The sequence below is a fragment of the Engraulis encrasicolus genome, chromosome 11 (genome assembly GCF_034702125.1).
Source record: "Engraulis encrasicolus isolate BLACKSEA-1 chromosome 11, IST_EnEncr_1.0, whole genome shotgun sequence".
NCBI lineage: Eukaryota > Metazoa > Chordata > Actinopteri > Clupeiformes > Engraulidae > Engraulis > Engraulis encrasicolus.
In genome coordinates this window covers 5,454,213-5,480,344 of record NC_085867.1, presented here as the reverse complement: position 1 = coordinate 5,480,344, position 26,132 = coordinate 5,454,213, and the positions used below count along the sequence as shown (strand labels likewise).

At 43.9% G+C, this 26,132-nt stretch overlaps 1 long non-coding RNA gene across 4 annotated transcripts; it reads right to left on the bottom strand.

Annotated features, from left to right (window-relative positions):
• Positions 1–5,519: 5,519 nt before the first annotated feature.
• On the bottom strand, positions 5,520–13,384 carry LOC134458742 (uncharacterized). Of its 4 annotated transcripts, XR_010036617.1 has the most exons (6): positions 13,124–13,384; positions 12,362–12,518; positions 11,140–11,202; positions 10,472–10,566; positions 6,074–6,234; positions 5,520–5,948 (listed from the first exon to the last, which is right to left on the bottom strand). It is a non-coding gene; the product is annotated as an uncharacterized LOC134458742 (long non-coding RNA). The 4 variants fall into 4 exon arrangements; XR_010036618.1 differs by lacking the exon at positions 13,124–13,384 and having other exon boundaries at positions 12,362–12,703; XR_010036619.1 differs by lacking the exons at positions 12,362–12,518; positions 13,124–13,384 and adding an exon at positions 11,921–12,027.
• Positions 13,385–26,132: the final 12,748 nt, after the last annotated feature.

The following is a 26,132-nucleotide window of genomic DNA, read 5'->3' as shown; positions in this document are numbered from 1 at the left end:
ATCATGTTGCAGCCACTGTAGGTCTGTGTGATTGTGCAAACAGGCTGAGGTGAAAAACAGTTTCACAGTGGGGCAGGAGAGAGTAACCGATGGCTATTTACACCCGGGTCCAAATAGCAATGTATTATTGACACCCGAGTGCAAATAGCAACAATAGCTATTCGTTCTCTCTCTCTCTCTCTCTCTCTCTCTCTCTCTCTCTCTCTCTCTCTCTCTCTCTCTCTCTCTCTCTCTCTCTCTCTCTCTCCCCAGTCTTAGCAAAGGAACTCCCTGTCCATCTTATTTAGGGATCACAATGTATTCTTGACACACTTCACTTCCACACAAATCAATTAGCCTTCGTGATAGGAATACCCACTGGCTAAGAAATCTTTTAGCACCTATAAGCATCACAGATGTTCACTCAGTTTCAGTTCAACATCTTCAACTTCAACATCTGGTAAAAGAAGGGTCATGGGTAAGTGGTTAGGGCTTCAGACTTGTAGCCCAAAGTTTGCCGGTTCGACTCCTGACCTGCCAGGTTGGTGTGGGGAGTAATTAACCAGTGCTCTCCCCCATCCTCCTCCATGGCTGAGGTACCCTGAACATGGTGTCCCATTGCATTGCTCCCTTGAGGACTGCCCCCTTGCACAGGTGAGGCATAAATTCAATTTCGTTGTTGTGTGCAGTGTTCACTTGTGTGCTGTGGAGTGCTCTGTCACAATGAAAATGGGAGCTTCAACTTCAACATCTGGTAGAAGAAGCACCTCAAATGAATGCCAAATAAGGATGGGCAACCTTGACTTGCAGTAGAAGCTACAGTCTAGTAGGCCACGTTCAAGTTCGAACCTGTGTTAACTTATACGACGTCGGCCTATTCCTTAACTTTGCTGAGGACTTATCCCAGTTAATGTGAGTTGGTCGCCAAAAGAAAGGCAGAGGTGCTGGAGTGAAAGTGTCTGAGGTTAGGTCTGCTCATCACTGCATGCCAATATAGCAAGATGAGTCATGTAGTGTGTCCAGCTAATGGTGACGACAGAGTGATATCATCTACTGGAGATGATGTAAGAGATAGGCACTCAGGATGGATTAACCTGTCCACATAGACAATGGATGGCAGTGCAAGGTTGCCCTGTTCAGAAGTCTCTTAGGAACAAATTAACTTGTCAGTAAAGATGGGGGCAGAGATAATGGGACTGTCCTAGAGATGAGAGAGAGAGAGAGAGAGAGAGAGAGAGAGAGAGAGAGAGAGAGAGAGAGAGAGAGAGAGAGAGAGAGAGAGAGAATGTCTGTGATATTTATATTAAAAAGACAGACAGAGTGAGAGAGAAAGAAGTTGAAACGACAGTTACATGAGAACCATGTTTGAAAAGCTCAGACCTGGGTCAAGACTGATTAAATTTCACTCAAAAATGGCCCATGCTACAGCCTTCTGGACTACGTGAACAGCAATTCTTCCCAAATCTGACTGACAAACAATCAAATGAAATGAAATATAAAATCTCCTAGTTACAAAACTAGACTGCACGTTTCCAGACATCACAAACACAATTTGCCCCACAAATCTACTTTCATATTCCGGGAGCCAAGATAGCCTACCATGACCATCCTGCCGACAAAATGGTGGCTGCATGGTAGGCTGTCTGGGCTCCCGGACTATTGGCTCGTTCAAAAAATCGAGAATCCCCAGAAAGCCGACCTAAAACCTCGGGAAAGTGGGAGTGAACATTTGGTGACGCAATGTCAGATCGATAATTATCGAGGTTGATCTCTGGCGGAAGTATAGAAGAACGAGTTCCCGAGCTTGTGTTTTGTGTGACGACACACGCATCATCAACATGGCGCCCATGCATGCAACTGACATGTAAACAGTATCATAAATGCTAAAATATCATCTTGTAATCACTATCAACAACACCAGTCAATGTCATTCAATTGCAGATGCACATATGTCAGTAATGCTGGTCTCTGGCTGTTTAATTTAGCTTACTTCAGCTAAAATTATATGTCGTGGGTGTGGAGGCTCAAGGTGAGGTGAAAAAAAGAAAAGAGAACCAAAACAAAACACGCATGAATCCCGATTGTTCCGGGATCAGTGGCGTTCATGCGCCAAACTCCAGAACTCGATTGTCATGTGAGCAGTGTCGTCAGCTGTCTCGAGAGGTCCCGAGCTGGTGAAGGCAACATATATCATGGGTGAATCCAATATGCAAGTTCAGAGGAGTAGATGTGTGCACATCCCACCCGATGGGCCAGGTGCAGGACAATGTGAGTAAATCCAGTGAAAAAGAAATAAAGCGCCAGTCACAGTGTCAGTGCGCTCAGATATATAGGCGTGGAATATGGCGTCATAATGTGGACAAAAGGTCCACGAGCGCCACTTACTGCACACGCGAGGTATTTTATTCTGCGCGCGCGCGTAGACACTGTCGCGCGCGCGATTTTGCTCTGCGCGCGCGCGCAAACGCTGCCACGCGCGAGAGGTGACATGAATTTCCTCACGCGCGAGCAGAAATATGAATATTTAAATTATCTCCTCCCACTGATTAGCATAAGCAACGAGGCGGAAGTTTGTTTAGTCCGAAATAGTCATACACAGATATCAAGATCAATTGTTTATATCGTTGCTACGGTGACTGCAGCTCGCGTTTACTGACGAGTGGAATGACTGAAGGTTGCTGACAAGGGCATTTACCTCTATTTCTTACCCATTTTTATGAAAACATTGTTTTTAATACATATGTTTGTTTCATGGGCGAACTTGTTGAGATTCGCAGACAGCAGATGAGGAATAAAGTGAGTAGACATTTCATCAACTGAATGGTTCGTGTTGTAGCCTAGGACTACTCCTGTCAAGCTTCATTTTGCTCACGACGAGTGTGTTTTAAGAGCTTAAAGTTAGCAGGCTAGGTATTTGGCATGATGACATAGTTGTTTTGCAAATGTAACAGGTGGAACTGTTCCCCCAATTTCCTGGTTTTATCTCCGATTGGTGGAGCGTACTTTTACTCTGTAATAAATGGTCGGGCATGGGTAGATTACGCGTTTCCCCAATCCTTCCGGTGTGCCTGGATGTGCTGTGGCGCAGGGTAGGCCTACGAGTTGGCTAGCTGCGTGTGGATGTCTGTGTTGATCGGGTTGAGTGCTACCAGTGGACGGTCGTCCGACGAGTGTGAGTGGGTGGCTTCGGAAACCACGGCGAACTGGCTGCGTAAAGTGGCCCTTTCTCGGTGGTGTGACTGCTGGGCTAGTCATGCGCCACGTTCTACAGGCTGCTGTTTTTGTCTTTGCGTCTAGACCTGTCAATCAAGTCTGATGCGCACGAGTGTCGGGAGTTGCGCTTGTTACTGCATGGGGTCAATGGAGTGACTTGACGTTGGGTCTACTTTCCCCGCACCCCTCCAATCAAGCCAATCAGTATTGTGCACGTTGCAGGACTAAACCCGTTTTATTTTTTTGCTTAACTGTGTTTTATGTGTGTGCATTAAGCACACGCTTTATACTGCATGCTTCGCTCTTCGTACATTAACTTCAATATGCATGCCTGACTTTTCTTTTGCTCAAGTGAGTGAAGTGTTTTCAATACGGTCCATCTCCTATTGACCATTTGTGTGTAACCCGTTGTTTGCAGTGTATGGCCTTGCATGGTTTGTTTTATTATTTTCTTTCTTTGTTTTGTCCTGAGACTGTGACTGCATAAACACTGTAGGTGTATGGAGAACGAGGAACTGTACCAGACTGTGAGATCTGAGTTTGAGAATGTTTTGACCATGCATTTAGAAATATACATATTTGTACAGACAATAAATTATATGTATGAGACTCACGTCTTTGTCTGATATGCAATGTGCGAACTTGTGTGTCCATATTTAATGGTTTACTAAAGGGTCTTATCTCTCTCTACGGCTGACCCTCCGTAGTGGCGTAGTCGTGCTTTGGGTTTACCGTAAAGAATAATATCCACTCTGCTACACATAGAAGACCAAAATGCACGTTTACAGAGACCTTAAGTTACCATGTTGTAAGTGCAATGTTTCACTGAAATCCAGCTCCGTGCATGCTGCATGACTGAGAGACATACCGGTACAAACCTGTTTCCTACGATGGTCCAGTCAGATATTTGTAATGTATAAGGATTCAAGTGTGTTTGATACTTTTGCTGGTAAGCATTGCAATAAAAGAGGGAGCTGGATAGTCAATTCAAGCGGTCAGATCAGAAACCCTTTATTGAAATCGGTTGGAACAATCATTCATTTTGCCACTGTTCTCCATAGCTGGTGACGACAGTGGGCAAGACGGCCGCAGTTGACTTGAAATATGGATTTAATGTAGGCTATGTATTCAGCGATCCAACGGGTATACACAACTAGAGCTCTGGGTGAATTTAGCCTACATTGCATCAAAGAGCTCACTCTGTGCTTTGGAATGAAATGATTAAGTGGATAGAAAATGAACCGTGCGTGGAGTATCCAGTAGATGGCGTCGACACACTGTAAATAACCAATGACACTACAATACTGACACAAGCACAATGAATGATTAGGCTAGAAAGTAAGATCACTTTCTCAAAGTACTGCAATGACTCCCAGAAGTTGACTGGTTCATGGAAAATGGTAGCGCAATACCGGCCTCTTCGAATATAGAGTTGAATAATTGAAACTTTAAGAAGTGACATAAATGGTACAGATCAAGACTGTATTTACCTGCTCTGTTTGTGTCACTTGGCTAGTACATTTAATGCAATGTGATACCAGTGCAATGCAATACATTTAATAAAAAGGTGCAGACATTTTAATAAATAAATAAATAAATAAATCTGCCCCTGTACGGAGGTGGTCACACACAGCCAACGAAACCACATGGGCAACATGGAAGAGGTCAGTGTGCAGCCCAGCTTGTCTGACCCAAGCCATTTAAGTGGTTAAAGAATTAAGTGAATCCATCTACACATGCCATATCTACAGGGGCCTAATCTGTCTACCTTTTTTACATGTTGCAGCAATTGCCAAAGCAGGTGGGTCTTTGCCTGGATTTCATCACACAGCAGCAACAGGTCTCTAGGACTCTGGTTAGGTAGCCTGTATACACTTTATTTCTGGAAGGTGATGTGGGTGTCATGTTACTTCAGCAAGCAGCACAACGCACACAGTTCATAACATTTCATCCGGGCAAGTTTTTCTCATTTTCATTTAGGGAGCTGCCAATCCCAATAGTGGTAACACAAGTGCAGAGATGTCATGTAGACTATTAAGCTCAACTAAATGGGTCACTAGTAGTAACATAATAATAACAGCAATAGCTACACCACACACACAAAGTAAATTGAATAATTGTTGTGATTCCAAATGACCTATTCTCGATGAAGGCACAATCTCTACATTTCTTTGCTGTACAGGAAATTCAGGCATACTGCATATCGGCAGTTGGTGAGATGGCGTGGGAGTTCCTATACGCTATGTGGGAGTTCCTAGGCTATGTTTGGGTTCCACTGCAATCCTGTGCCAGACCTTTGAATCCACACATTGTACAGGTTTCCAGGATGTGATGTATTTGTGGCAAATAAAGACATTTCAATGTACAGTACACCTGAATCAGATGTATTTGTTATAATGCATTTCTTAACCTCAGTAATGGTTTTTAATGCATATTTAGGTTTTCACATGTATATTTATACACTGTATAGTATAGAAGAAGGACTGAAAAGTTTTACAATATCTCACACACACACACACACACACACACACACACACACACACACGCCCATACAGAGTTTGGTGTACAATTTTGGAAATCGGCTGTGATGGCGTCGGATCATCTCCTCTTTTGGGGGTACTGGGTACACACTGCTCAACGGTGGGGGCGATGGCTGCCTCTCACGTGGAGAAGTGTCAAAGTCTTGCTGTAGTGTAGGTCCGTTTTACTTGTCCTTGCCCGCTCTCTCTCACTGTTGCACAGTAGTGTGGTGCTGCCTATTGAAACATGTGGTAGAAATTATGGGAAGTGATGATTTTGTTTATTCTGTTAATATTGATATTGAACGGGATGTTCTCCTTCACCAGCAACATTCTGAGGTTACTGAGAGGTATGAAATTACCTGCTTAGGATGCCATGGTATGTGAACGGCTTCATTTTTGGCGCAAAATGGTTGATGACGTTGTGGCTTATGAGCTGATGTCTGGTGACCGGATGCCATTTTCTTGATGTCCTTCACCTAGCCAGTGTCATTGAGGTCATCAAAGTTTCCGGCCGCCTTGTCTGTAATGACCGGATATACAGTATTAAGAACATGACATATCACTGTCGGTCAGTAGTAGTTTTCTACATCTTGTCCAGACAGAGTAAAATAATTCTAATTGTTGGCAAATGAAATCAAACAGGTAATACTCAAGCACTGGCACATAATACAGTCTTACCCAACTTGTCCAAAAACAATGAAAAATCTGAATCTGAGAATCTGAAGAAGACTGTTGAGGTAGAAACGTTATCCTGCCATGAAAAAATAAAATGCAACAAAAAGGATTGTAAGTGTGCAAACTCCTCACTCTGAAAACTACAGTTGACCTTCGTACTGCACCTTTCTCTGGGATGTGCACAATCCTCTCCTTCAAGTAAAAGTATTCAAACTACATGGTGACTGTGGTCCACTTTTTAGGTACATGTGTTTAGAAAATTTAATTCAGACTTGCGCTTTGCATACGATGTGACAGGCTGTGTTTGGGTATCCGTACAGCTGGTAGAACCCATGTCTGGGTACAGACAAGGGTTTGACATTATAATGTTTTGCTCTCCGGCCACAGTGGCTAGTGGTTTTCCCAAGTCACTAGCCACTCTGGTTTTCTGCTAGCCACATTTTTGCTCACAGTTCTTTTCATTATCGTGCTAAACCAAGAGGGTTAGTGATATGAACACATAATTTCTACATGTACAGTGGCTCCCAAAAGTCTACACACCCCTCTTCAAATGTCAGGTTTTTGTGATGTAAAAAAATGACAGAAAGACTAGCCTAGCGCAGCCAGACCCGTACAGCAAAAAGCTGTACCAGGGTCTAGGAGAGCTGGGCAGCAGTGTGGGCGGGATAAACGGTTGCTTCAGCACTCAACGTCACGCAATTGGATGGCAAACAACCAATCCCCACACACTTCTGTGTAACGTCACAGCTGTCTCGTACACGCGACACGCCCCTTTGTAGTTGAAGCGGCAATTTCGAGCCGTCGTAGCAGTGAATTCGTGTGATGATCACAGCCACAAACAAGTTTCCTAATAAATCGTGTTTTCACTTATACAGTTCAAAAATGCATCGTTTTCAACCACATGGCCCTCCTTGATCAATCAGCGAAATGTCGAGCAATTTGGGGCTTGTTAAATGGTTATATTTATGATTGTTGTCAACATGGCATGTTCGGTGTTAGCTAGCTAGCTGTATACCCATAACTAATACATGGCTAGCCGCTAGGTCGGTAGACCAGGTGTCATTCCCATCTATTTAGTAAGCGACTTACAGACTTTCAAAGCTCCCAAATGTCTCGTTTTTAATGACATGGATCTTATTAGAATTTGGGGCAGGCATATAATACAAGGCTGGATACCTAGCTCTGCTATTGACGACAGGTTAGCTAGCCACTAGCGAGGGCCTCTTTGTAGGTGAAGCGGCAACTTCCAGCCGTCGTAGCAGTGAATTCGTGTGATGACCACAGCCACAAACAAGTTTCCTAATAAATCGTGTTTTCACTTATACAGTTCAAAAATGCCTCGTTTTCAACCACATGACCCTCCTTGATCAATCAGCAAAATGTCGAGCAATTTGGGGCTTGTTAAATGGTTATATTTATGATTGTTGTCAACATGGCATGTTCGGCGTTAGCTAGCCAGCTACCCATAACTTTCCCGGATTGTCGCTCCCAACGCAGGACGCTCCCCGGTCAGCTCGCTCCCACTAGCCAGACTATCGATCCCACCGCCATATAACGGAGCTAGTTATCTTTTTGATGTTAGTTTTTTGTTTCTAACCCTAGTTTTTTTTTTTTTCTAAGACTAACCCTAACCTAACCCTAACCTGGATACCTAGGTCTGTGTTGTTGACGACAGGTTAGCTAGCCACTAGCTTGGTAGACTCGGTGTCATTCCCATCTATTTAGTAAGCTACTCAAAGACTTCCAAAGCTCCCAAATGTCTCGTTTTTAATGGCATGTGTCTTGTTAGAAATTGGGGCAGCAATTTCATTCTACACCTACAGTAGTGGTCTGATAATAACGTGTGACTATCTGGTTCTGTAAAATGCTCAACTTAGCTTACCGAGCTAGTTTAAAACATCGAATGATCAAATGGTAATGTGTTGAGATCTATTTGTGCCCCATAAGTTCATGGTGTATTATTACATCAATCCATGTCAGCCACGAAATGTATTATCATCCAGGCTTTTTAAATTAAGTAAACACTTTCGTGCTGTACGTAGCACGGACGGACACCATGCTTCTTCTTAGAAAGTTTCCTGTTTACTAGGTAGCCCGGCCCCCCTCGCGATTTGATTGGCCCCGTCATGGGATAACTTTCAGCCTCGCAAAACGACCGGGGTCCGCTAGACTGCCCCCGGGAGCAAATTCAATTTGCGGTCGCTAGGGGCGTCTAGATTTCTAGGCTACAGAAAGACAAATAAATTCACAGCTTTTCCCTCCTTCAATCTAAACTATTATTCAATGCAATGCAATGCAAAAATGTACACACCTTTAAATTAATACTTAGTTGCAGCACATTTGGCCTTCATTACAGCACAGTCTTTTGTTGGTAAGAGTCTCAGCATGGCACACATTAATATGGCAATATTCGTTCACCCTCAGAGAAGTAGATGTGTGCACATCCCACTCGATGGGCCAGGTGCAGGACAATGAGAGTAAATCCAAGTGAAAAGAGAAGTCCGCGACACTGCTTGTCTATTTATAAATAATAAATAGACAAGCAGTGTCGCGGACTTCTCTTTTCACTTGAATATTCGTTCACCCCTCTTTGCAAAGCCCTCCAAATCAGAAAGATTGCGAGTGCAATCTCCCACAGTCCTCCTCAGATCACCCAACAAGGCCCCCAATCTGGGCCATTCCAAAACCTCCATTTTATTTTGGTGAAGCAAGTCTTTAGTAGATTTAGGTGTGCGCTTAGGGAAATTGTCGTTGTGAAAGATTAGTTCCTCTGCATCTTCACCTTTCTACCAGGGGGGCGAAGATTTTGTGCCACTACCACAGCCCCTGTGGAAATGTTCATAATTGCCTCCTACCTAATGAAGGCCCCAGTGACAGCTGAAGAAAAACAGCACAAAAGAACCCTCCCACCACCATACTTCACTTTAAGTATGGTGTTATTGGGGTGATGTTTTTTGCCAAATAATAATAATAATAATAATAATAATTGTATTTGTATAGCACTGTGTCATACAAGGCATGTAACTCAAAGTGCTTAACAAATGGGAAAAAACATTGTTAGAGATAGATTTAAAAGGAGAGGTATAGAGGAGAGGCAGAAAAAGCAGGAAGGCAGAGGAAGAAGAGATAGACAGAGAATGTAGAGTCATAAGGTCAACGTAGGTTAGGACCAGGATTCTTAGATGTGTAAGGTCCATAGTGGCTGGGCCTATCATAAGTCATAGACAGTCACACAGAGACCGGGCGCTCAGGTGCGGCCCCTGGTGGCATCAGGGGTGAGGAAAAACCCTTAATATACCCTTTCGAATTATGACCAAAAAGTTCAATCTTGGTGGAGTACATTTTGCAAAAAATATTTCTGTAATCTCCCAAATGCATGTGGGAAGACGTATTATGGTCAGGTGAAACCGAGGTTTAACATTTTGGACATAATTACAAAAGGTAACAACACCTCATTGCCAAGGTAACACCAAGCGTAAAGTGAAGCATGAAGGTGCCAGCATCATGCTATGTGATTATCGTTCTTCAGCTGTAACTGGGAGGTTGGAATTTAGAACAGTTCCACAGGGGCCATTGTAGTGGCATAAAACATACTGCCCCCTGTTAGAAAGGTAATGATGCGGATTACCTTAATCATTCAGAACGACAATTACTTTTAGGCAAATGCCAAAAATCAACAAAAAGTGGCTTCATTAGAATAAGATTGAGGTTTTGGAAGACCCAGACAGAGTTCAGACCTGTATGACACGGAACATCTGTTGGGCAATCTGAGGAGGACTGTGCAGATGAGATGCATTCGCAATCTGTCAGATTTTGAGTACTTTTGCAAAGATAAGTGTACAAATATTGTCACTTCTATGTTTGCCATGCTGATAGACTCTTACCCAAAAAGACTGAGTGCTGTAATAGAAGCCAAAGGTGCTGCAACAAGGTATTAGGTTAAGGGTGTGCATATTTATGCAACGATGTAGATAGAAGTTTTTTTATTTTCTATTCTTTCCTTTTAAAGCTTTAAGTTTGTTTTCTGTCATTTTTGTACGTAACAAAATCTGGAATTTGAACAGGGGTGTGTAGATGTTTACCTCAATCTAACTGCTTCATCCCGGTTCATCTTCCGTCTCGGATTGATGTTGAGGAGCCTGGTCGGTAGCATACCTGCAAGTGCTTCTTCCACCGCCTGAAAATAAATAATGCAAGAGGGAATAATATAGACCGATTGGTAAGAGTATGCACCAAGCAGCTGAGCTGTCTGCTCATTTCGAGAGCTGTAAACGATTACATTACGACCATAGAAAGAAGGCTGGCTGCACTGCTGACAAGTTCATGGATCTTGATGTAACAGTGCACGTAATTTTAGCATCAACAGGATGTGACACAAAAACGTACATCCATTCAACAGGGCAAATATTTGATGATGTTATTACCATCTTATAACAATGACGACTTGGCCTGTATTATAGTTCTCAGAGTCGCCAAGAATGCCCAGCTTCCTGCGTGTTTAGCATGACACAGTAGGTCATGCTCGCATTAATTAGTTAGCCTACTAGCCTACTAAAGGACTTGTATTTATAATCAACATAAATCCATCCAACTAGCCTAGTGGTCTATTTACATGTCAAACATGTCCCACACAGCACAGAAACAAAAGAAAAGAGAAGAGAAAACATTGTAAGCTGGTCTTCGTCATTCACACACTTTGACAGTGTTTCCTAAATTGTCGCAGACAAGTGTCTTGAGAGCAAATACCTACCTAGGCTCTTAAACAGCACCTTCCTGCATTCTGGCGTCCAACTTCAGGAATGGGTCATCATCTCTGTATGACAGCATGCACAGAATTAGTGGTCAATATACAACATTTTTATAAAAGTAAGAGTATGCACATCCCACCTCGCTGAGGCCAGGTGCAGGACAAAGGCGCGTCTAATAGTGGAAAAGAGTAGAAGTCCGCATCCTCTGGCTCCGCTTTGAAAATGTATTCAGGTCATACAACCATGAAGACCCTGTTGGGGGTCAGCTGCTCTATGTTCCCGCAGCCCATTGATCCCACAGCTTATTCTTGCTGCTCCATGTTCCCACAGTTATTCCCACAACTATTCAAATATAGGCCATATGTTCCACACCTGTTTATTCTTAACACTACTACATAAGCTTGAGGCAGTTTTGAAAACTATCTCTGAACTACAGGAAGCCACATCTTGAGCAGTCACCTATAGCAGAAATGACAAGATCTGAAACGAACTGACTAATTTGAAAGAAAGGGCCCAGTGCATTAAAAAAGAGAATGCAGACAGCCTATTTCAGGGGACTCAGAAATACTAGGCAGGGCACAGCATAGAGAGAGATCCAGGAGCGGTGGCGTTTAAACGTGACAGAAATCCAAGTTAAAACTTTAGAAAAGTGAGTTATTAAAACGTCACTGGACTCGGAGGGAGGAGCACTGCGCAGAACATAGGGCTTTTTGATGCATAGAATAGTTTACAACGCCTGCTCATTCAATCAAATTCTCAATAACAGCATAAAAGCGAGCTTACCCTGTACTGTACCCTGTACCCTACTGGCTGCCTGGCATTCAAAATCCTTCACAGCTCTACCAGCCAGGGCTGTGCGAAGCGTTGCCACGGCAACCTGCCCAGGCCTGAGCGCTTTGCTTCGTGCGATATGTAAGGGGTCAAAACATACCAAGGCGAACGCGGCCGGCGTGTTTTTCTCTGCTTCACACTGACAGCATCGGCGTGCGCGGCCAGTCCTGTTCAAAACCCTCCCCACAGCCAAAGCTAGCATGCTACTTTGCCATTCATTTGAATGAGACACCGCGGAACGGTGCAATTATCTCCAGCACATACATTAATTCTCCAGTCTTGTCTAAATTTAAATGTAGGCTATTCCTATGGCGAACTATTCTCAGTTTATTATTATTATTATTAGAGGGTTGCTAAACACATGTCAGTTGAATATTGACTGAACAAACTAACCTCGGTCTGCGAATGATGATTCTCCTCTTTGACCTCTCTGAAGTCCAGGCGAACAAAGTTGGCACGGCATCCTTATAAGCTTTGTGATACCACGGGCGGTCTTTACAAAACACTGCTTCTCAAAGTGCTCAGAGCAAACCTTGGTCTCAGCGTTGATCTGTAACCATAAATACCAGGGTATGCATTTTAGTTCGTTAGCAAAACAACTTGATTTTGGCACAAGTAGGCCGGGAGGTAGATGGACACTCCCAACTGAGATCGCTCCCGGACGTGTAGTCCCAGGTGTTTCTATCACTCCCGGACGTGTAGTCCCACCCGATTATATTTCACGTATTATCATACACTGCCACATACAAGCAATTTAGGTTTATGGTTAAGGTTAGGGTTAGAAACAAAAAACTAACATCAAAAAGATAACTAGCTCCGTTATATGGCGGTGGGATCGATAGTCTGGCTAGTGGGAGCGAGCTGACCGGGGAGCGTCCTGCGTTGGGAGCGACAATCAGGGAAGGCCTATGCTACTGGTTCTGGTAGCACAAAATCAGTGGCCATCGGATCGCTTACCACACAATTAAAAGCCTAATCTTGAAATAGCGATCTGGAAATATCATATAAATGTAGCGTTGTGTAATTACACATTCATATTTTTTTTATTTCACCGAGGCATTCGCGTCATTAGGCTACATGAGTCATGACAAGTTTGGCGAGCTAGCTTATTTGTGCTAGCTAATGCGTATGATTGAACATAATTTTGCATCTTACCTTGAAATATGGACCAGGATCCCTCTTGATGTGATTTATACATTCACGGCGAAGTGCCTGCTCTTTGGGGAAACGGTGGAAAGTCTGTCCACGGTAGGATTTTTTTCTCTTTGAGGACGAACATTTGGGCACACAACAGTGAGGCGGCATGACAGCTGGTGCGTTGCCGAATGTACCCCTGAAGTGTACCCCTCAACGTCTTTAGAACGTTCCGGGTGAATAAGGCGAACATAGACATAGCATATTGACACAATGTTTTCATCCACCAAAAAATTAAATGGGTTTACGAATAAAGAGGTGAATGCCCTTGTCAGCAGCAGCCGTGAGTTGCGTTTCAGTTCTGTCAGAACCATTTCAGGCAAGAAACACAAGAGAAGAATATAAATGCAATTTCTTTTATTGAAATTATGAATTACATTTGGCGGTATAGCTCTGTTCGGAGGAACCCCCCTATTTCCATGAGCAGTATGGAAAAGCATTTAGTCAGGGGGCAGCAGCAGTTTAGGGAATTCTCACCCCAGCAGGACAGGGCGAGAGATAACCCCCATGAACAGAGCCAAGCGATGTGACAAGAGAACATGTCACATCATACACGACAAGGTGGAGCAGGGGAGGTGGTGGGTAGCAAAAACCGAGCAGCATACAGTTGAGAGGAAGTGGATAGAATTTAAAAGGCGTGCCGAAGCCGTGTGGCCAATCGCTAGGGAAGAAAGATTATCAGCTGAGGGAATGCACCTGGATCAATTAGGAATTAGATGAAGGGGAGGGCGGCAAGCTTCTTGACTACCATGGCCTGGCCAGAACTGACGTTAGTACTTTAATTTCTGTCAGAACCATTTCAGTCAAGAAACACAAGAGAAGAATATAAATGCAATTTCTTTTATTGAAATTATGAATTACATTTGGCGGTATAGCTCTGTTCGGAGGAACCCCCCTATTTCCATGAGCAGTATGGAAAAGCATTTAGTCAGGGGGCAGCAGCAGTTTAGGGAATTCTCACCCCAGCAGGACAGGGCGAGAGATAACCCCCCAAACAGACTATACCTGGTAATCCTCTCTCGAATACGATGAGAGGATGTCATAGCTATAGAAATAAGCCCCCCAAACCAAATATCTAAAACTAAATTTGGAACTAAATTTGGTAAAGGCAGGGGGGTGGGCGGGCATAGCAGCAGCAGAGGGCAGCACGACGCATAGATGCTGACACTTATTGGTTACCACCAGGGGCAGCAGGGGACATGGCTTCTGGGCATTAAGAATGGCGCACACGTCCGGCCGTAGGTAGCGTGCATAGGCAGCAGAATTCCATACCTGGTAATCCTCTCAAGGTCAGTTAAAATGAGAGGATTGGTTGAGCAGTCGAATTTAGATATCCCCCCCAAAAAACATCATGCACTAGTCCAGAGTAAATCATGCATGTGATCAGAGGAGCAGTCATATTGACTATGCCAGTAGTAAGTATAATCAAGAAGTCTGGGCCAGTCATTGGCTAAATGTGGCATAAATCGTCAAGTTAACTGGAATAGGCAGATTTCTATTAACCAGACTAGACTAGCAGAAGTTTTGTTTAGCAGCAGTTATATTAGGAGCACAGCAGCAGCAATAGGGCATAGCCAGGCAGCAGCAAAAATACAAACTTGCCCAGCAGTAGCGAAAGAGAAAACTAGATAGGCCGGTAGATAGTTAAATAGGCCAGTAGAAATCAGGTGAAATGAACGACCCCAGCCAAAAGGATAAAATGTAACTAGATGACCAATAAGTTGGCCGCAGTTAACAATTTGGGGTTGGCAGCATCCTCATCACCAGCTGTAAAATAGACTTTAGGTAGGATTAAAGACAAGGCCAGCTGTTGGACAGTCAGATGCACATAGAGAAATAGAGCGTCAACAGTGGTTAAATAGACTTGGCTGGGAGTCATTAGGATAAAGTACACAGACTGGAGGCACTAAGGCTAGGATGGCTAATAAATAAATGGGCAAGGTGGGCATCAGCAGAAATGGGTTGGGCGGCAGGCAGCAGCCAAATGGGCTAGGTAGCGGGCAGCAGCAAAATGGGCAGGTGGACAGGCAGCAGCAAAAAAGGACTATGCAAATAAATAAATAAATAAAACAGTGAATGGGCTAGGTGGACGGGCAGCGGCAAAATGGACTAGGCAAGATGATTGGTAAAGCTCAGCAAGCAATTGGCTCTCGTTACCGGACAGGTGGGAGGGACGCCGGCCAGCGCTATGTTTGCGTAGCCAAATGCTCTCGTTCGTTCCTATGGAAGGCTTTTTGAGTGCTCCGTCTCTTACGCAGGCTGTCTCTGGTAGCGGGCAGCATCAAATAGACTAGGCGTACAGGCAGCATAAAAATTGACTAGGCGGCCGGGCAGCAGTAAATGGGCTGATTCTTTAGGATCAGTGCCGCTCTACTCCAGAGCCCAGAACGGCAGCTGATTGACAAGGACTATAGAATATGCAATTGGCAGCACAAGGTGACAGCGAAATCACTACATCATCTAGACGCGTCAACATAGAGAACACTGCTAACATGGCCTGAACACCCACACAGGATCAGTGCTACTCTAGGATCCGGAAAAAAACAGCAGGTTGACAAGGACCACATGACCGCACACAATAAGCTGGGCCTCCATGATGGCAACCAATAGCTAGAATGATGGACAGATACAGTTGTAGGTAAATCCGAGAGCAGCAAGGAGACCAGAGATGGCGACAGTCAGCAGAAGCTACATTGAAACAATATGAGCAGGCAGCCGCTGGCTAGACACTAAACCGACCAATGAAGCAGCCGCTAGACTAAACCAAGTGAGCCCACTGCAGTTACGGTAGCTGCACAATACAATCCATCAGATCTGACAGCATATAGATAATATGACTGGAGGCAGGCGCAGGACCCAATGCAGTTAAACTATATGTGAGCCAGCTGTAGTTAGACAGAGTATGAGCCAATAGCAATTGCAGCACATGGACTACTCAGGGCAATCAATGCTACCATGAACAACAGAGTCAACATGCTCACAGGGCGAACATTAGCCAGACAGCACGATTACCATCCTACGAAGCGACACAGGCGACCATTAACAAAACATGAGCAACACTTGAGTACACTTGCCGAGCAAGCAGAGCCAATTCAGACTATGAGCTAACAGTGCCACCACGACTACACAGGGAAACAATGCCAACAGACCACAGAAGCTAACAGCATTAGCAAAGGCCTATGTATACTATGCAGTTGGCAGCAAAAGCAGACGAAATCAGCAAAATTATCCAGACACGGCAACATTCTACACTACACTACACTACAGCAACATGATCTACACTAAAGGCCAACATGACCACTGATGCAGCCTCCCCCAGCAGAGGCCACGACATGGCTCCATGAGCATGACGAGGCCTAAACGTGCTAAATAAGACCCAACATGCACACCACTACCCAACATAACATAATAGCCTACAGTTGATATTGACGATGCAGATAGTTTAACCAAAGTGACCGGAATGAGGGGAAGAGCTAATAATGCCATACAGGCAGCACAAGCACTACTGCACAACCAAACCGAGCTAGCAGAAAGATACACAGCCATGCAAGGTCACGGTTAGGCATATAACCAGGCTTTAACAGATGAGCAATATAGCCATGCCAGCACAGCCTACATCAGCCAGTAACATAAAGACAATGCATCTCTGCTAGTAGTAATGACGGACTCCAGACAAAATACTTACACTACATTGGCCAAAACAGCAGGACTGACTACATACCAGCACAAACAGGGCACCAGCAGTCAGTGAAACAGCGACCACACTACAGCCAGAATACCTTCACAGTCCAGCCAGGACTATGACTATACACACTGCAAGCAATTAGACTAGCAGCCAGGAAGCAATGGTTCACTAGAACATTATATCCTAGTATAGGATACAGAGCTAGCAAAACTTGGCCAAAATAAAGCAGCAGAGACAACATCCCAAACATTGCAGACAACTCAGAACTATGCTAATTGCAACTCCCCAAAAACTAACAGATGAATAGCCAGGAAGCAGTAGATACAAAGAGCACATCAATCTAGACTATAGGCCTAGAGCTAGCACACTGCAAATGGTCACAGGGGGTTTAAGGGGAATGCGTTGAACACCAGGAATGCCAAAAACAAGACGGATAAGCAGCAGTCACCAGCATATAAACAGCTAGAGTCACGGAATAAAAAGAATGCAAAAATAAATAAATAAATAACCACAGGTCCCGAAAGCACGGTTTCCAGCAACAATCAATTCAAGCCACGCCCGATTAGAAACACCTGTGGTTTTGTTACAAAGTGACAGGTGACCGGCGAGGACGGTGGAACAAACATATTACTGTAATTTAAAAAAAAATCACATCGCATGACGTCTCCCTTATCTAACTATTGTGACAAAGGAAGCATAGGCTATTCAAATCGAACCGTTTCAGAGCACGAAGCACAAATTTAACGCACAGGGTCGCCAGATTTCTATAGGCTACACTATACCGCCATGCGACTCAAAGCGCAAAATAGACTACAGTACTCCATGCGACAACTTTCACGTGAATGTTAATTGAAGATGGATTTATCATCCCATGGCAAAGGTCAATTAAGCACCTATATCAAACGCCAGCAGACGGCAAATGCAACAAGTTAACCATCAAATATTCACCTCCGCAGAGAATTCCGAATTCATATTGTAAGCAACTGAAACATGCGTGGTGAAAAAGCAGCAAGCCAAAATCCTGTTTACCATCAGGGTGGACAATGACAAGAAACCAAAGCGATTCAAAAACGGCGTGCGAGGCATTTAAAGTGATCAGATGGGAAGCCCGAGACAATGTAAATTACAGGCACTAAGGCCTAAGCCACTTATAGGGCCTATTAACTTCTGCAACACATTGAAAGCGTTGACATGCAGCCACATGCAGACAAAGCACAGAACATGGCATTGGCCAAACATCCATCACCAGTTGCAGCTGTAAACAGATCGAATGTATGTAGGCCTATCACTGCTGAGGGGGGAAACAAAGAAAGAGCGCGTTCACCAAACGCGCAGGTGCGGAATGTGATGAAGCAGTTTGTAATGTTAAAATCAGCGAAAGCTCAGAGCATGGGAAATTGTAGGCCTACAGCCAGCAAAATAAATAAACTGGGGTAGGCATCACAAAAATCTGTTTTAACGCCCTAGAGGACGGCACCGCACGGAGAAAACAATCAACTGTCCAAATTGAGGTGCGTAACTTTTGAAATCATGGACTCCCTATCGGAACAGAGGCAGAACTAACGAGGCAACTCAAAGAAAAATGTGCAGCCTACCAGAGATGAAACAATATCGACAAAGAGAATGCTAAACAACGTGTTCAGAACTAGGCATAAGAAAACAAGCGACCAGCAACACCAACTCCAGCAAAAACCGAGCAGCATACAGTTGAGAGGAAGTGGATAGAATTTAAAAGGCGTGCCGAAGCCGTGTGGCCAATCGCTAGGGAAGAAAGATTATCAGCTGAGGGAATGCACCTGGATCAATTAGGAATTAGATGAAGGGGAGGGCGGCAAGCTTCTTTACTACCATGGCCTGGCCAGAACTGACGTTAGTACTTTAATTTCAGTTTCAAAGGTGGTCGGTTGCAGTCACCGTAGCAACGATAGTCTATCAACAATTGAGGTCTGAGCTCTCTCTGTTTGACTATTAGGCCTATGGACTAAACAAACTTCCGCTTTATTTGTTATGCTAACCAGTGGGAGGAGATAATTTAAATATTCATATTTCTGCTCGCGCGCGTGAGGAAATTCATGTCACCTCTCGCGCATGAGACGGTGTTTGCGCGCGCGTGGCAGCGTTTGCGCGCGCGCGCAGAGCAAAATCGCGCGCGCGACAGAGTCTACGCGCGCGCGCAGAGTAAAATACCTCGCGTGTGCTGTAAGTGGCGCTCGTGGACCTTTTGTCCACAATATGACACCATAGTGGAATGTGTGGATAAGTCACCTAGAGGCGGTGACAGAGGAAAAAGATCACTCCAACGTGAGACGTTTCGGATCCACTATTTGAACACAATGTCTCCAGATGGTCTTAACGAAGAGTTTGACATCAAGCCATTCTTGTGATCACTGTCATTGATCGTGTGATTGTCAGCTTATCAGCTGTGGACTTTGGCTGATCAGCTGACTGTAGAAGTTTTTAAAATGACCCACTCAATGCCATGTTCATACTTTGCCTGATGAAGACCTGAAGGTCGAAACGTTGCGCTCTTTAAAATAAATTCACAGTGGACAAGCAGTGTTGCAGACTTTATTTCTTTTTCACTGAATCCAATATGCAACCTTGCGCCCTCCACTTGCTGATGCTCCGCCTCCGTGGAGAAAGCAATATAGTTTTCCCGCTGTCAGCCTAGCCACAACAATTTTTGGGGAACAATTCTTTATTCTCCATCCAGTTTGCAAATGAGAAAATTACTTTACAATTGAGCTTCTGTGAGATATTGAAATATAATGTTGTTGTCAGTGATGTCATCACGACGTATTCATTCCTGGTACGAGGCCACAAGCACAAGTTTAGGACGCAAGGTCGCATATTGGAACGCACCTGCCTACCAATGCCTCAGACGCTAAGGCTTCCTGTCTCAGATGGGAACGCTGTTTTGTCTATGCTGCCTATTTCATCTTTCATGGGTATGCCAATCAAAACCTACTAATTGGGCTTGCTGGAAAACATGCTCAAGGCAACTTGTAAATAAAATAGTTTGCTGATATGAGCCATGATGGGCTGATACTCGATTAGATAACGATGTATACATTTTTCAGAGACCTAATTCTCTTTGAAAACACACAACCACAGTAGGGTTAGGGTAACTGCATGCACTCTCCCTAAACTGATAAAACCTGAGCAACGTAGACACAAACCACAGACATGGCAGATTTCAGTGGGAAACGTGCCGGTATTCAGACGATAGACATCAATGTCGGAATAGCGACATGTCTGAATAGCGCCATGTAACCAAGCAGATTACACACCAGACTGTGAGTACACAACACACTATCACTCCTTGGCAAAATCTCGGACACAGATATACGTACTGTGCCTATGCATATGTAAATGCACCTGCATATAAAAGTGCAAAAGGGAAGAATGCAATACATTTATAGGTGTGAATTCAGCAGCAATCAGCAGCATAAAGTGAAAGAAAAAAGAACAGAAACCCCTGAAGTGGAAGTAACCCTCACTGTCTCTAACACTCTACTCTCTGGAATCAATACGGTAACCCCATTTAAAATCTCTAGCTGTCTCCTTGGCATTGAAAATAAGAGAGAAACGTCTTGCCGGCGTTGAGGAAAACCACACTTGAATTAATGATCCATTACGTGGCGGCTAAAAGGCTGTGTCTGGTAAACAAGGCCTGTTGTTATGCATGATCACCTTTTAGGCAATTAAGCTGACAAAAGTGAGTCATGCAGCATTGGATCAACACTGTGTGAGTCAACGTGTGTGTGTGTGTGTGTGTGTGTGTGTGTGTGTGTGTGTGTGTGTGTGTGTGTGTGTGTGTGTGTGTGTGTGTGTGTGTGTGTGTGTGCGCGTGCATGCAAAAAGTATTGTGTTGTGTTGAGCATCAAGGCGACAGCAGGGGACAAACTGGCACTTTGGGGCAACACCGAAAATAGTTCCACTGCATTAGCCAAATCCATAGTCCAGGGATGGTTCTAGTCAATCTGGTGCCCTAGGTGAGCATTTCCTTCCCGCCTTTAATTTTTGTGCATTTAGAAATCGGTATCTGTAAAACTTAACACTATATATCTGAAAATTCACAAGACACCTTCAAATCCTTATAAATTTAATTTTCAACTTTTACTGTTTTTCATTCCCACCATTCAGACGTCACGTACAGGTTCCTCTACCATCTCTTGGTGTCTGTTCAGAGAGCCAGGTTCTGCATGAGGTCTGCTATTCAGGTAAACTACTTTAATTATAGGCTTTCATTGGCACAATATTGTAATGTCTGCACTCCTAAGACACACACACACGCATGCACGCACGCACACACACATTCAGACACAGACAGACAGACAGACAGACACACACACACAAAACAACCCAAGGTAGGCACTCACCTGCCCACCCAGCCACATATACTACACACACACACAAACGCACGCACACATGCACACGCACCGACTCTCTCACTATAATGCAACCAATGAGCTGTATGCAGTCAGGCTGCGATGAGGAGTAGAAAAATAAAGTAAACTTGAAAGAAGACATCATTTCAGCCTCAGACATGTGAAAAGTAAACATTGAAGAAGACAACATTGCAACTCCAGACATGTGCAAAGAAAACAATGTGCACATGGACAAAACCAGACAGCAATTTCAAACGGATATTCCACACAAAGAAAGTCATGCATACCTGTCACAGACAGACGGGGAGAGAGAGAGAGAGAGAGAGAGAGAGAGAGAGAGAGAGAGAGAGAGAGAGAGTGAGTTCCACGCCATTTCCTCTCAGACACAACCAATGGGTTTCATTGAGTGCCATGCTTCTCTTGCTTTATTTGCTGTGCTCATTGAAACACACACACACACACACACACCGAAGAGTAAATAAAACACGAGGAGAATCACATAAACGAGATTCTCACATACATGACCTTCAATGCTTACATTCACAGCCATGTGCCCATACAGTACACACAAAGACCCAGACATGTACAGACCCTTAACTCAGACTCATGTCTGGGTATTTTATTGATATGGGGCGAAAAATGGAACACTTTCCCTTCAAGCAAACTGTGATTCCCTGATATGTCTCTCCAAATGTACAGCATGTTCACACTTTCCCATTCCTCCTCACCCCTTACTCCAACCCCCTCCCCCCCTAATCGACAGCTCAGAGAATCTCAGACATTATTCCATTTGGTCAGTTTGGGCTGCTTGTGCGACGTACCCCAAACAGTCTGGTGCTGACATCTGATCTCTGATGTCCTAACAGCACAGCAGCTAAACAGGCACGTTGCGTTAAGGTAAGCAATGTAGGCAGTTGCCTAGGGCCCCCGAGTAGGTGGGGCCCCCAAGGACGACAGGTTATGTACCCAACAGCAATGACGATTTTAAATAGCTTTACAATAGGGCACTGTCATCTGTATGAAGGGCTCTGCTGCGAGGGAAGCAACAGCGCCTCTCTAATACCCCCTGCTCGAGGGGGCCCCCCTCCCAATAGGTTTGCATCAGCGACAACGTGAAAATGTCAATTGCCAAACAGCGCAACGACAATTTAGTCAGTCAAAGTACCCCCATCTGGAGGGGGCCCCCCTTCCAATTGGTTCAAGCGTCAAAATCCAGCGCAAATACAAACTGGAAATCAAGCGACTTAATCTCTCACTGGATGTTGCGCAGACGCCAGTTCAGCCTACAGTACGCTCTACATTTTGGCTCAAGACAGTTGCTTTTATAATACAAGTTAATTTTGAAGACGACACATTACTCTCTGTACTGCCAAACCACCAAACTGTCCCAGGCCAGTTGACATCGCACAGACAGCAAGGTGCTTCATTTAGCCTACACTTTACAGTGTATTGTGTTTTCAAAAACGTCGGTGAAGCATTAATCCACGTGCTGTAACAAGCACTGGGCAAACGTTGATTGTTCAGTAACGCTTATTTTCCCGACACGGAACTGTTTTGGATGTGGACAAACGCAAGAAGAAATGAATGAACAATGTAATGCCTATCGGATAACACGAGTCACACAAGTGCGTTGAGTGGGATAGCTAAATTGTAGCACAATAGCCTTTCTTGCTATTACTATGGATTACACCTTGGAATTTGGAACCATGATTGTGGAAACGCGTGGATTACAGTCAGAGGTTGGGATACATTCTGGGATAGGCTACATTCTGCGGTCAAGACAACTAAAGGTAAGGGCAACGGGATATTGGTCCAATTGACACCGTTGTCAACCACGGAGTAACGCAGGTGATTGTTAACTTGTTCAGTGATCCTTGGTCGCTACAGTAGACTATTCATGTTTGCTGCGATATTAGACAACATTTGGATTGTATTTTCAAGAGCGTGATGGATGCAATACGAAAAAAATCTTGTCGAGGAGACCCCCATTGGGTTTCTTGCTTACCAATATCACATCCCCCCAAACCCCCACTGTGCCTGCTCATTCGTTTCTCAGCCTTGAGTTTCTGGACTGTAGGCCTATTGTTTTATGAGTCAATATTTCGTTTTGCACAAATGGAGCACCCTCGGTTAGATTTTAAAAGTGATTGGAAAGATTAGACCATTCTTTATTTGTGCAATGATCATGATTTTCGTGGTAGGGTTAAAAAAAAAAACCTGATTGGGCCATATAGGCCTACTTTCATGTGAGAGGTTAAACAACTGAACATTCAATTAGCCTATGGCCTACTTCATGACAAATGAGCCTACTGAATGGAATGGGCTTTATTTGCCCAGGTCTTTCTTCATAACGTTTCATAAAATGAACTGTAGGGACTAGTTATCATAATAATTAGATTGCATTTCCTCACAGAAAATGCTGGTGTACACACATATGCTTGCTTTTTATGCATTCATTGCCCTTCATGCATGTGTTGCCCTAGCCACAACACTGTCTGTAAGGTGACTTGTTTGTTCCTAGGTTTCCATGGATTCTGTGACATTATGTTGTAATGGTAGGCTATGTGACAATGACTGAAGTGCCATCCAAAAATGGTCTGGCCCATCCGAAACAGAAATTCTTGTGCCGTGACTGCCCCATCAGGTGCCCCCCCCCCCGGAAAAAAATAGCCTAGGGCCCCGACAACCCCTTTGCCTAGGGCCCCCAAAATCCTAGAAACGGGCCTGCAGCTAAATGGGCCGTGGTGCTGCTTTTCTTCTCCATGTTGTGGATTCTTTAATTATCTTCATTGTTTTCTTTCCGTTGCTGCCGTCTTTAGACTGTTTCGTGATTCATGGCCTAAATAAAAACCAGCTTAGCAAAACTGCATTTTAATGACAATACACTAATGCCACTATTAATGCACAATCAGATACGTGTCTGTATACACTCGCCTCCAAAAGAGTTGTCGCCTACCCATCTGTTTGGAATAACAGCTAATAACCTGACTTTCAATTAATCACTTGGCTTCAGAAGTCACTCATATGAAAGCTACAACCCTCTCGAATGAAAATGTATGTACAAAAATAAATTGTATGCACCAAAGAAAGATTGACCCTTTAATGAACACAGACAGGGCAGATTTTGACAAGACAAAAGTTTTGTCGCCTATCGAACATAATGTGAAAATGAGCAGATAAGTCACTTCAAAACACTTCAAATACGCAGATCGGGTGTCATATTTAATCACTGATTCACTCACACCTCTCCAGAAAATCAACTTTGGCCTTAGCTGTATGTTTTGGGTCATTGTAATCATGGAAAGCAACACAATGGAAATCAATGGAGTTCAATGAGAGATGGTGACATATTTGCTATTTGTAGAGCAATACATTTTTAACTTCATGATGTAATCAATGATAAAAGCCCTCACACACCAGCAGCATGCATGCAGCTCCACATAAGAGCTGTATCCCTCCCATGTTTGACTTTAGGCACCATGTATTTTTTCCAAATTCTTCACATTTAACAACAAAGAAGTCTCTCCCACTGTCCTGTCTCAAAAAAGCCAGCCAAGAGTATGTCAGGCCTAATTCTGACAAAAATGAAGGCTAATGGGACTCATACTCTGAAATCAAGATCCCAAGATCAACCATTTTAGAACTGATAGCATCAGAACTATATGGTGTTGGAGATGAAGAATATGAATAAAGAGAAATGGTGCCTAAAGTGAAACATGGTACAGATACAGCTTTTATGAGGAGCTGCATGCATGCTGCAGGTGTTTGAGGGCTTTTGTCATTGATTACATCATGAAGTTAAACATGTATTGCTCTACGAATAGCGAATATGTCCCCATCTCTCATTGAACTCCATTAATTTTCATTGTGTTGCTTTCCATGATTACAATGACCCTAAACATACACCTAAGGCCAAAGTCGATTTTCTGGAGAGGTGAGAGTGATTCAGTGATTAAGTATGACTCCCAATCTGCGATTTTGAAGTGTTTTGCAGAGACTTATCTGCTCATTTTCACATTATGTTCCATAGGCGACAAAACTTTTGTCTTGTGAAAATCTGCCCTGTCTGTGTTCAATAAAGGGTCAATCTGTCTTTGGTGCATGAAATTTAGTTTTGTGCATACATTTTCATTCGGGAGGGTTGTAGCTTTCATATGAGTGACTTCTGAAGCCAAGTGATTAATTGAAAGTCAGGTTATTAGCTGTTATTCCAAACAGATGGATAGGCGACAACTCTTTTGGAGGCGAGTGTACAGTGCATTATTGCACACGGCAAATGCTGCTTATTCAGCCTGTCAAACGGAATAAATAAACAACAGGCTTTGGAGGTAAGGAACACTTGACAAGCTAAGAGAGTCATTAATCCAATGGATGTTGATTTGCAAAGCTCGTCCTCCCCCTGCACATCCCTTTCCTTACTCCACTTTCCATGCTCCCTCATTCACCAGATGGAAAAAATGAAGACGTGCACATACGCACACGCACAGGAGGTGTGGATGTGTCCTCATTAGGAAGTTGCAGTGAGCTGCAGCCCAGTGGAACACCAGCAGGTGATGTCTTAATGCTGGCCTCAAATCAACAAAGGAAAACCTTGTTACTCAACCCGGAAACCAGCGGTACAAAATTACCATGAAAAAACAATGGGGATGGTAAGGCATTGTTTTATTTGTCTATATTCCTCCAGGTGACAGGTGGTCATTAAGTGTGTTTGGGGACACGGTGTGCACTGGCAGCTTTGAACTTTGTTTTGAGTCGGTTTGGATGAGTGAGAAGAGCAGAGAGACCTTCAACTAAGCATGCAGGCAGGGGACAGAGGAGAAACTCAATGACTGGAGGGCTGTGTGTGTGTTTGTGTGTGCGTGTGCGTGTTTGTGTTTAAATAGCTAACCTTCCA